Source organism: Pinus tabuliformis, chromosome 6 (assembly GCF_031772625.1).
Source record: "Pinus tabuliformis cultivar Carrire ecotype Pingquan chromosome 6, CPIR1, whole genome shotgun sequence".
Lineage (NCBI taxonomy): Eukaryota > Viridiplantae > Streptophyta > Pinopsida > Pinales > Pinaceae > Pinus > Pinus tabuliformis.
In genome coordinates, this window is record NC_142292.1 from 1,704,707,950 (window position 1) to 1,704,719,799 (window position 11,850).

Sequence of the window (11,850 nt, forward strand, 5' to 3'; positions counted from 1 at the left end):
GGAGCCCTTGAAATTACAAATGTTTCTCCACGTGCAGACCCATCCATTCTAGATAGCCCAAAAGGTTTAATCCCACCTGTGGCTGGGAATGGACGAGAACATACTTAAAAGGTTAAAGATTAGATTTTCTCCAATGAAAGAAATGAACAATACACTCACTTATCATAATAATTTTTTTTTGGAAAGGATCAATCACATATGTAGTGTCTGGGATGCCCTAACCATGCTACTCCAACTCTTAAATGTATTTGAAGGGGCTAGGGTGATAGGCTAGCTCTCCAATCTCCAACATCTCGTTGTTAGCCACCCCCATTCAAGGTAGTTAATATTGTTTTTAAATTTTGTAAATTATCATAATGATTTTTTATTAAATTTATACTATTGAAAAACATCTTTAAAAAATATTTGTTTTTATTTATTGTATTTATTAAATCTATTTTAATAATTTTAATCTCTTCAAATATTCTTAAAAACCCATTTTTTTTTATTGAATATGGTAGAGCCAAAAAAATAATAAAATTATTATTATACTAATAAATTAAGGAGAATACCCCGGATGCGGGTGGCGGGACGGAAGAGATGGGCACGCCACATGCCACGCATGGGCTGCCCCGTGTAAACAATACGGCCACCAGGGGAAGGCCGTCAACCTTAACATGAACCCCCCAGCTGCGTTAATGCAGTTAATGGCAAGGGTGGTAGGTTTATGGATCTGCAGAGAGCACTTAATGCGCGCCTGGTTCGAGGGCATAAGGCAGAGTTTATCAGGCGCGATGGAGTGCGCAAGGAATTATTGTCTGAAGAATTTTGGAAGAGGGGAAATTACAGAGAGCCGAGGCGGTGGCAGCTTCGTTCACCTCGACGCCTGGCTTCTCGTGGTCACTGTCACTGCCATTGCCACTCTGGTTGCTGGTCATGTAGACGGCGGCAATTGGCTCAATTGCAGGGTAAGAACTGGAATTGGTCCACCTTGCTACCAAGGGACGGGTCTCAGAAAGGAAATTGGGCACCAGAGAGAGATCTGGGAAACAATTGGCTCTGTCTTCGACTCCAAGCTCACTTGCAAACACACAAGAAAAGATTCAGAATCACCATGGTTAAACTCCGACAACGACAGCCATGTAGGAGAGGTCCAGCAAGAGGTTCCTCCTCGCAAGCCCCAGCAGTGGATGAGCATCACCACTGCTGCTGCTGCTATTGCCATAGGAGAGCCAGAGCTACCCCACTCCCCATCAGTCAGTTCTTGGAGGTTGGGAGCGCTAATGAAGAAAAATCCGAGCTTCCCTCCTTTGGCTCAGTGGTTTTCACATTGCAAAGTTCTGAGAGCAACCCAGGGCTCAATGCCCACATCTCAGTCATGTTCACAAAACTTCGGGAAGGAAATGGGGAGAACACCCCTCAGAACTTGCAGGAGAAGCAAGCGGAAGGCAAAGGCAAAGAAATTGACAAAGGAGAACATGAAGCAGGGAAACAGAGCTCAGCTATGGAGCCACCAGCGTCTGAGGCTGGACCGCACGATACCTCTCCTCCGGTGGGGCCAGCTCCCTCAGATATTGATGAAGAGACATGGAGAAAGATGTGGGAGGGACGACCAGAGCGGGATGGCTGGGCGTATGTTGTGGAGGACAAAAGCCTCGCTGAAGAAGCTGATGCCTATTTCGCGACCCTTCCTTCATCTTCAACTCATCACAAGGATTAACGCAGACGCAGACGCGGGTACTTCTCTCTTGCATTTTCGTTTTGCTTGCTGGCAGCTGATGCTTGCATCGTCGCCATATGTAATTAAGCCTTGTCTCTGGTCTGATCTTAATTTCAATTGGTCCACGTCGAGCGCTTCTGTCTTGCTCACTTCTATCTGGTTGTTGAGTCAGTCCCTTTTGGCAGTTAGCCCCTGCATGGGCAGTAATGTGTTGGGTCCTCTTTCTGTGGCTCCACTGGGAGTCCGTTGATTTCTAGAACTGTTTTTGCAAATTTGATCCGGTGCTGCCCCTGCGTGGGAGCTTTTAGTGTCGAGCATGGTCTGAATGGTTTTGATAAGGCTTTCCCTGTGTGGGAGCCTTCAGAATTTTGGTCAAGGTTCCCAGGGTGCTACCAGAGGCCCTGGAAAACTCGTCTTACAGTCTGTAATTTTTACTTGTACAGTTAATATATGACTTAGCTAGTTTTTACGGAGAAAAAAAAAAATAAATTAAGGAGAATAAAATTAGTAAAATAAATTTACATCAAAATAAAATAAAATAAATTACACCCACTTTAATATATATATATATGTATAGTATTATTAAGCCACTAGTTGTGTTAAGGTTTTTTTATGTTAGAAATTTTGTGTATAAAACTTTAATTATGTTAAATGTTTGTATAGATCAAATTGGTGATTTTAATCAATTAAATGCCTAAATACATATAACACTTATTTGAATAAACTAATTTTTCAAAAAATTAGTAATATCAAAATATTCTGTATATGTATTTTGTAAAAAAAAATCATGAAATATAAAATTAATTTAATAAAAATTTGATAAACATTGTTAATTTTAATTTTATTATAAATTTAATAAATAATATTTAATTTTATAGCGAATTAATCTGTTAAAAAATAATATTTATAATAACATGATTTTATCACTTAAATATTAATTCTTATATTTTATGAATTAAAAATATATATATATATATATTTTAAAAAAAAATTCCAATAGTTCAATTTTAAAATTATAATTCAACTATAATAAAAATAAATATATATCATACATCTTTATCACCTTTTCAAATATATTCTTTTCAAGCCAATATAATCTCTTTAACATTTTTATCTTGTAATTATTTTCCTAAAATTCAATTTTATATTGACTACATTATTAAATCTATAAAATTAAAAAGTTATTTTACATGGATAAAGTTCGTCAATATATATGATATTTTTAGACTTTAGGTTTTATATTTTATTTCTGAGAGTTGAAGGTGGAAGTTATTATGATAGATACATTATTCAGGACAATATCTAAGACTCTTCTACAATTTTGATGAACAAAATCACTTTAAAATAAATAATTTTATCAGTCAACATTAAAGTTTACTGAAACTAATATTAATGTTAACCACAATATTTAAAATATGCAGACTTTTATTAACAAAGTCAGGTTTCTTTCTGCCATTTCTGGTTTCTTCATCCTGCAAGCGTTCATTAACGCATTTTTGGTTTATTTATGGAGATTCCGGTTTGTTTATCATGCAAAGGTGTCAGTTTGGCAGAAACATTCAATTATAATTGCACTTAACTCTTTGACTTTCATGGTGTGCAGAATTATCGCGGGTCATGTAATTGGTTAGGTGGTTGCATGCTCCACGGTGACATTAATCTGGTTATGTTCCATTTGCTCTCGGTTTATAAACCATATTTACCTAATTATAAAATGGTTTTAATATTTGAATTTTAGTAACTAATTACCTAATTAATAACTATCTATAAACCTACATTAATAACTAATATAGTTGTGCTAATTATACATTTTTTTTAAAACAAATATCCCGATAATATCATTTTAGAGCAAAGAAAATTATACCGCTTTTCTCGGTGTGTCCAATCCGTCAAAAATTTAAACGTTGGCATATAAAAATTTGGAGATAGCACGTTAAAGCAGCATATCTATAAGGTCACTAACAGAGGGTGTCTCGATGCTTATCTGTACATTGGATTTGAAATTAATTAAGCTTGGATTTCACGTGACTTATTATTTTAGGGTAAGCGGAGCGGTGCACATACATCATTGCTTTGTTTGAAGTCCATCAACGTCTATACGATACAGCACTTTCTTCACCAACCATCGCAGCAAATTTTGCTACATGGTTGAAAAATCCAAAGTCATGCCCCAACAATAAAATATTACTGTGACATCATTAAAATATGGAGATAGAGTAGCATATCTGTAAGGTCACTAACCAGAAGTGACTCGATGTTTATCTGTTAATTAGATTTCAAACTAATTGAGCTTGGATTTCACGTGACTTGTTATTTTAGGGTTACCATAGCGGTGCACATACATCATTTTCAATGTGTCGAATCAGTTAAAAATAATTTGCATCCTGCATACAAAAATATGGAGATAGAGAAGCATATCTGTAAGGTCGCTAACCAAAAGTGTCTCGATGTTAGGGTTACCATAGCGGTGCACATACATCATTGTTTTGTTTCAAGTCCATGCGAAATTTGGAGAGTTTGATCCAAATGGGGCACCGGATGCCATGCGTGCTCTTCTGCTTACGTGACTTCCATTCACTCAACATTGAGAAACAACATTTCCACCAAATTCATGCATGAACGTGCTTGAATTTGCTTAATATCCACCTGCAGTAGTGACCTCGGAAACCGCATATATATATATATATATATGGAATGTAATATAATTGGTTTTAGGAAGACCTTTTTTCCAGGATTCATTACTGCAATTTTTAGTCCATTGTGAATTGTTAGAATTAATGGGGATTAGGTGATATTGTTACATAGTTATGATTGTGTTTTTTTTGGACATTATCATTCAGGGATTTGATTTACTATCCCTAACTAAGTGTTTCTATTTATTATGGGAGTTTAATGTGAAGCCCAAGTAGTGTATTTGCTTGTAGGAGCTCCTGGTGATCTGCGTCGCGTCTGTGAGCTCCTCTAGTATTTGCCAATTCATATCTTCCATATGCCACTGTTGACATGGTATCAGAGCTGCAGGAAGGAGAAAGCAGTATGCTGAGTTGAGGAACACATGGAGCTGAAGAGTAATCACGTCGATACTCTTGGGGGATTACATTCATTTTTAATTTGCTGCGTCGCAGGATTTTGGTGTACATCAGCGACTAGTCACAAATTTGAGTAAAATAACAGCCACGATTGTGCTTGCTTCGTTTTGTCTGGCAGCGTGTGCCTGGAAGCTGCGTGGAAAACATTGACTGCATTTTGTTGAGGAAGGAGTCTATCATAGCTGCGTGGTGGATGGCTTGTGATTGATCGACGAAGAGGAGTGTGCTAAACAACAAAGAAATTGTGTTGTGTGAGTCTGCTAGGGTGAAAGGAGCTCACACCAAGAGGCCAGCGTCGAGAAGGAGAAAAGAGTCTACGTTTTTTTGGCTACATAGCTGCGTGGAGGCAGAATCTCCTGGTTGGCATAGGCACATATGACCTCAGCCTTACAGGAATATTAAATTTCACCATCTTCTTCACCAAATCGAATGCCAAGACCCTGTCCTCTTTAGCTGCAGCCAATCTGGCAATGGCCATGATGGTGGCCTCGATTGGAGGGATTTTATTGATTCCCATCTGGCTGTATATCTCTAATCCTCTCTTCAGTTCCAAGCACCAGATCTCGTCACTAATTTTAGCATTGTCCTCTTCGATAACCTCCTATGAATTGGCTAGATTTTGATCCTTGGATCTGTCAGTAGGCTACATGGAGATCAATGCAATGTCAACAGAGCTGCAAGGAGTAAGCTGTAGCAACATTTGGAAGGCTGCGAGGTAGATGTTGAAAATGTAATTTCAACTGTGCAACAGTTGAGGCGTGCAACAGCACTATACTAATGACCGAGAGCTTGCATTCCTACCAAAACAACGCCGGAAAGTTACCAAGGATCGGGAGGCATAAACACTCCAATATTATGAGAAAAACCAAATCACAGGCAGGCAGTGGCAGCGATAAGAAATATCGCCGATGAGCGATCGCCGATATAGCATCGGCGAAGTCGCAGTGGAGGACTTACAAAGATGCATTTAAAGGTTGCGATGAGCGATCGCCGATATCGCATCAGTGTATCGCTATCGGCATTTTCAATATGGCAGGCTTTACCATGGGTTATGTTGCGACCCGATAACCCGGACCCGACGGGTATTCAAGATTTTGTTTAATATTATTTAAGTTCCGTAAGCGGCTCTTTTTCGTGTTCTAATGTATTTCAGGCATATATATATATATATATATATATATATATATATATATGATCGGAGGTATCGGCCTATAGCGCGATCGGCATATCGCAATCGGGGAAACCATGGGTACACAACCATTTTTATATAAGCGCCATGCGATGAAGCCTGGACCCGATGGGTTCCCGAAGCATATTGGTTTAACATTTGAAGTCCGTCAAATGGAAATTTTATGAGTTTAGAAGTGCTGCTCATATATTTTAAAATAAGAGGAGAAATAGAGAATTGGCGTGGAGGCAGTTAAAGTAAGCATGGAACAGTACAGCGCGGTAGGCAACTGCTTTCAATTTTCAGCATGGGCGAGAAGGAAGCAGGTTGCGTTCAAGCTCCTGCACATTGAATTTTCAGCTACCGGAGTAGATGTTTAGCTCAGTCGAGGACAAGAAGGACGACCTCGAGAAGTTCACAGCATGGGACTCCATTTTTGTTCATTAAAACTATTCAGATTTTGTATGTAAGTTAGATGTGTGCATTGTAGTCTGTGGTTGTCTGTTTTGTAGACAGTGTGAGTGTGTGCAGAAGCGCAGCAGCGCAAGTGAATGTTTGTAATACGCAGCAACGTAGCATACTGTATGTAATGGGAAATGAATGAATAGAATAGCACTGTAATTCTTTCTTGTGAATCCCTCTGAGTGGAAGAGGAAGAATTTTGTATCAGGCTTTTCGTTTTAATGAATACATACCCTTGTTTATGGGTGTAATACTCTGTTCTGATAAATAATTTTTAGCCTTCCGCTGTGTGAAGATCCTGGAGAGAAACAGAGCATTGTTCTCTGTGTGCATTTTATATTGTGTTTTTAGGATTTTGACAGAAAAATCCCCAACAGTGGTATCAGAGCTGAGGTTTAGGCTCTTTGAAGGGTTCAAAGAAGCTGAAGGAAGGTTCCTTTTGCTGCTGGAGCTTCTCCAGCAGAGCGAAGACTCAGGCAAAAGAATCCAAGGTATTTCTCTTAAATACTTGACTGTATTTTGAAGCATAGTTTAGAGTGCAAAAATGGCTGGCACCAGCACCAGCAATAGCATGGGTATGCAGCTCCCACTATTTGATGGCAAAAACTATGACTATTGGGCAATAACAATGAAAGCCTTGTTTGCTTCCCAAGACTTATGGGAAATAGTTGAAGACGGTTGTTATAGACATTTTTGTGCCTCGCGTCAAGGAGCAGGAAATGTCGATAATTACAGGGATCCTCAGTCCCTAAACATGTTGTTCTTACCCCTAAAAGAACAAGGTCATCAATCAACAGCACTTCCAATCAGTTCTCCACCTGAAAACACTTCAGAACAGGCTTATTTTGGATCATGTCAGCTGCTTAACTGAGCTTCTGCGCTGTATTGCAACTGTCCCACTCTGTACCTGCGCTGGAAGTCAAAAACAATGAAGGCTACCTGCGCTGGGCGAGATTGGCCAAGTGGCACAGTCCTCCTGCAAGGTGTCAATTGCCCAGGAAGCTTCCAAACTGACACTTGGGTCATGAGATTCGCCCTGTGATGAGTAAGAGGTACTTGATCACCATGTGTAAGCAAGGATATCCAAGTGGACACAGGAACTGAAGATTAACTGGAGATGGAGAGGACACAAGGCAGCTTCATGTCAGTCTCAAGCTGACTCATCCTTTTCTCTTCTCTCCTATATATAGAGCTCTTCTATGAGGTCTATAGAGGCTGGAATTTTGGTATAAGCAAGGAGGTGTTGTTGGTATACTGCCAGGATTATTGGGTGATTGTTTTACTAGAGGTGAAGAAGAGAGTTCTTGCTGCCGAGGAGGTGCTGCTGGATTGGGGCCAACATCATTGGTTGTAACTTCCTCTGGAACCCTGTTACTTTCTATCAATAAAGTTTGCATGTTCTTCTATATACTTGTTTTACATAGATGCTTTTGTGTTTACATGTATATTTGATGCAACCTAATCCATGCTTCAATTATGATTGCTTGTATCTCGTAGTTTGCTCCCTTTTGTTGTGCAGATTCTGTGTGTAGCTGGATCGGCTTGGAGAGTAAAGAGCTGGGAACGGGATACAAAGCGAGAAGGACAAGGATCGACTAAGCGCAAGACACCAGGTTGGTTGATCCTCTTTCTATTCTCTCTGTGCTTTCATAAAGATGAACATGAAAACTTTGTCATTCAGTTGTTGCTAAAGTCTGTCACCTTTAGAAAGGGTTAGTGTCATCCGCATCGGATACTTTTCCCCACAACAAACTGGCGACTCCGCTGGGGAGATCCTAGTATCTTGTTGTTGTAGTATTTTGCTATTCATTTCTTGAAGAAAGGAGTACCGAATCGAAAAGATTTTGACTCTATCAAAAGCGAAGTAGAGGGTTTTTGCTACTCTTGCTCCTTTGCTGAGCAAATTCAAGATTTAAAGAGCTAATCTACAGATGAATCCTTACTCTTTGTGATAGATCTTTATCCTCTTGATCATCCCTTAGCCTGTACTTAACCCATAGCATTTTATTTCAGTCAAAACAGTACATTTTTGAGCTTTTTATGACCCGGAATTCTTAGCAGACGTAACTCTCGTAAGTCAGTGCAGGCTGTCCACAGGCAGTCTGCATTACAGCGCAGGTGCTCCCTTCGGGAACTGCGCTGAGAGTGAAACTGGCAGACCAGTGCCTGCGCTGCTCCAGTTGGCCTTAGTCTAGCTCAGCTCTTCCTTTGTGTCTTGGCCCTGTTTTCACTTATTTTGACTGATTGCTTGCTGGTTATTGTATTTGCTGTAGACCACTTCTCCTTGACATTATTCCGCCTCAGTTGTGTGATGAAATTGTAAACGTTCTTTCAGTATTTCTTGTTTCAGTTACAATTTCCCATTGTGAAAAGCGAACCTAGTAGCTGTGGCCTCTTAGATTGTGATCTTATGAGTTAGTGTTATTGTTGTTCATAGCTGTTTTGGATTGGTTTGCTTCTCACTTTATGGTTTGAATCTATACTTTTCCTGTATTTAAAACAAGTCTTTCATAAGGTGTTCTTTTGATTGTGGACAAGCTTGTTTATTTCTACTTGAAAGTTGATTCAAAAATCATACAACAGTTTCCTTTTGTTAAGCATCAACATTAAGGATAACGAAAAGAAATACATGCATTGTGCATTTTGCATTTGACTGTATGCTTGACGATTTAGGAAAATGTGCATTTTAGTGTGTGTTCTTTGATCTGTGGAAAAAGTTGTGTCTTGCTCTTTCCTCAAGTAGATTAAGGTTTTCAAAGTTGAAAGATTGAAAAGACTTTGCTTCTCATTCTTAGATTGCATATAGGAAGTTGTATATATACATCTCGTGGCGAACCTGAAAGGCAAACTGTTAAGAAAGATCAACATTAAAATAAACTCAATTTACATAACAACGCTTTGGAATTTAACGCAAACATCTAGAGGTCTAGGTAGAGACGTGTTCCGGCGTCGTTAAACATAGTGACTGTCGATCTCTACGAAGGTGGGTGATTCCTCCTGAGAGTCGGTGGCACTAACACGGATTTGAGCTCCCGCGTACCGTCGCGTATATTGGGAGACCCCTATAGGCTTTTATCCTTTATCCTTAGGAAACCGTGTCGGCCGCCCTACTGATCGCGATGCAGTGAACACAGCATTCACGAAGATCGACCACCCGTACCGTAAAACGTATTCTGTGGTTTCGCGAAAGGTTTGGCACACCCTCTGCCTAGATCTCCAGAGCAGTTTCTTTTGGCCCTTTTCAAACTCTATAACTGAAAAGGTCCAACCGAGCATTTGTCACTTCGGGCTCGTTAATACATCGAAGGCGACTAGAGTCATCTTTAGCTTTTTCTCGACTCTTAAAACATGAAAAAGCAAGTTTGTGTCTAAAAGCGTCGTAAATAAAACTTATTTTAAAGCGGAACATAATCACCTGTTATTCCCACGTTGATCTTTCAGTTGAAAAGTATGGAGCCCACCAACCAAGGAAATAACCTTGGCGGAAGTCCAAATCCCTTCTCCTCTTGGGGAGATGTTGGTGCGCCTCATATGGCTACATTGTCACTTCCAGGATTGACAATCGGCCTTCCTGTTTGGCTCTTTTCAACTAATGTTGTCCAAATCGCCACTAATCCTGAGCAGTCGAATCAACTGTCAGAACAATCTAGAACTACCCACCAGCCTTCTACCTCTTGTGATACTTCCTCTGATCCTTCATCTTCGCAGGGTAGAGCCGGCAAAAGTCAGCCTCCCAAGGAGAAGAAAGAAAAGAAGAAGAAAGGGAAGAAGCAGAAGCAGCCTCTGGCGAAGGCGACTGGGGGCAAGCAGAAGAAAACTGACAAAAACCCACACACTGCACCGACCGGGCCTCAATCGCCATGTGTCATTTGCAAAGGGATCCATTTCCATCGTGATTGTCCTTGTATTCCCCGGATACTAAGGGACTGGTCCCCGAGGTTGCACAATCCGGTAGCATCAACCTCTGGTTGTCAAGTTGATTGCATTCCCTCAACTAGCGAGAGTGAAGGACGAAGAAGGGGACCAAGATCACCCTGTCTATTGTGTGAAGGTCACCATGCCATCCACAAATGTCCATTCTTAGATGAGGCAAAGAGAGTTTTGGAAGATCGCCCGGTGTCGCCGGTGCAACTTCCGCCTGGATACCGAAAACTCGCGCCTAATCCCTCGATAGTTGAAAATCCAGTTGAACCACTCAAGTGGTCAGCTGATGTGTCAGTCATTGAGAATGAACCTACCGAATCTAGACCAGACGAAAGTCTAAAGGTCGAAACGGCAGTTGACCCGGTTCTTCCTTCAAAGGTTCTATCGTCCAATGACTCCGTCATTGAAGACCTGTCTTCAAATGACACCGTCACCGAAGTGTCGTCTTCATGTGACACCCTCACTGATGAGAACAAAGATGACACCATCTAGGTTCTCTTTATCAGCACCGACTCCGACGAGCATCCGGGCAATGCGCCCATTCCTTTATCGCAGGAAGGAACATCATCTGAGTCGTATCCGGCCATATATTCGGTCCCACCACCAAGCAACCTGGTTGTATCCTTTGATTGGAATCAACTAGGCAGACCCCGGTTACCAGCCAGTACACCATTTAGAATCATTGTCCAGATCTATAGAATGGTTATGGCTGGTACTATCATTGATGAAGGGGCGTCTGTGAGTATCCTTTCCTCTATTGCTTGGAAAGCACTGGGTTCCCCAGCGCTTTTACCTGAGTTGAGAAATCTCTCAGGTTTTGATAAAGGAACCAGTCGACCATTAGGAATCCTCCCCGATGTACCTGTTACATTGAAGGGGAAGACCGTCAGGATGAACGTGTTGGTAGTTCAAGGACCCTTGGATTATAACCTACTCCTTGGACGCGACTATATTTATTGCATGGGAGCGATAGTCTCCTCACTCTTTAGAGTAATGTGTTTTCCACACGAAGGAAGGGTGGTCAAGCTCGTAGACCAGCTTTCATTTCCGGGATCTCGCATCGCAAATAGTCAAATACCAATCCTAAATGGTCTGTTCACTCAAGATTCGCCTCCGCCCCCAGTCCTCCTTCCCGATGAGCGCGAGTAATTCGGAAAGAAAGACTAGGACCCAGGGGGCATGCACCCTGGTCTGCTTCGGGCAGAAGAAACTCTGGGTACAAGGAAGAATTTCCACAGGAGAACATGACTAGTCCGTACCCCGTCCGAAGGAAGTGGGGTTGTTCTGGAATAATGATCTTTTGTTAAAGTTATGTGTTTGGGAATCATTCACCTTTGTCTAAAAAAGTGGGCAATGCCCAAGTAGGAATTCCCTTATTGTAACAAGTAGTCACCATCTTTAAATTCAAGCCTCGCCCATCGAAACATATGTTTTGAAGGATAAGCAGGGGCAGTAAACTAAGAAGGAGACCGTATTGTTGTGACAGAGGGTAACCATCTTTGGACAAC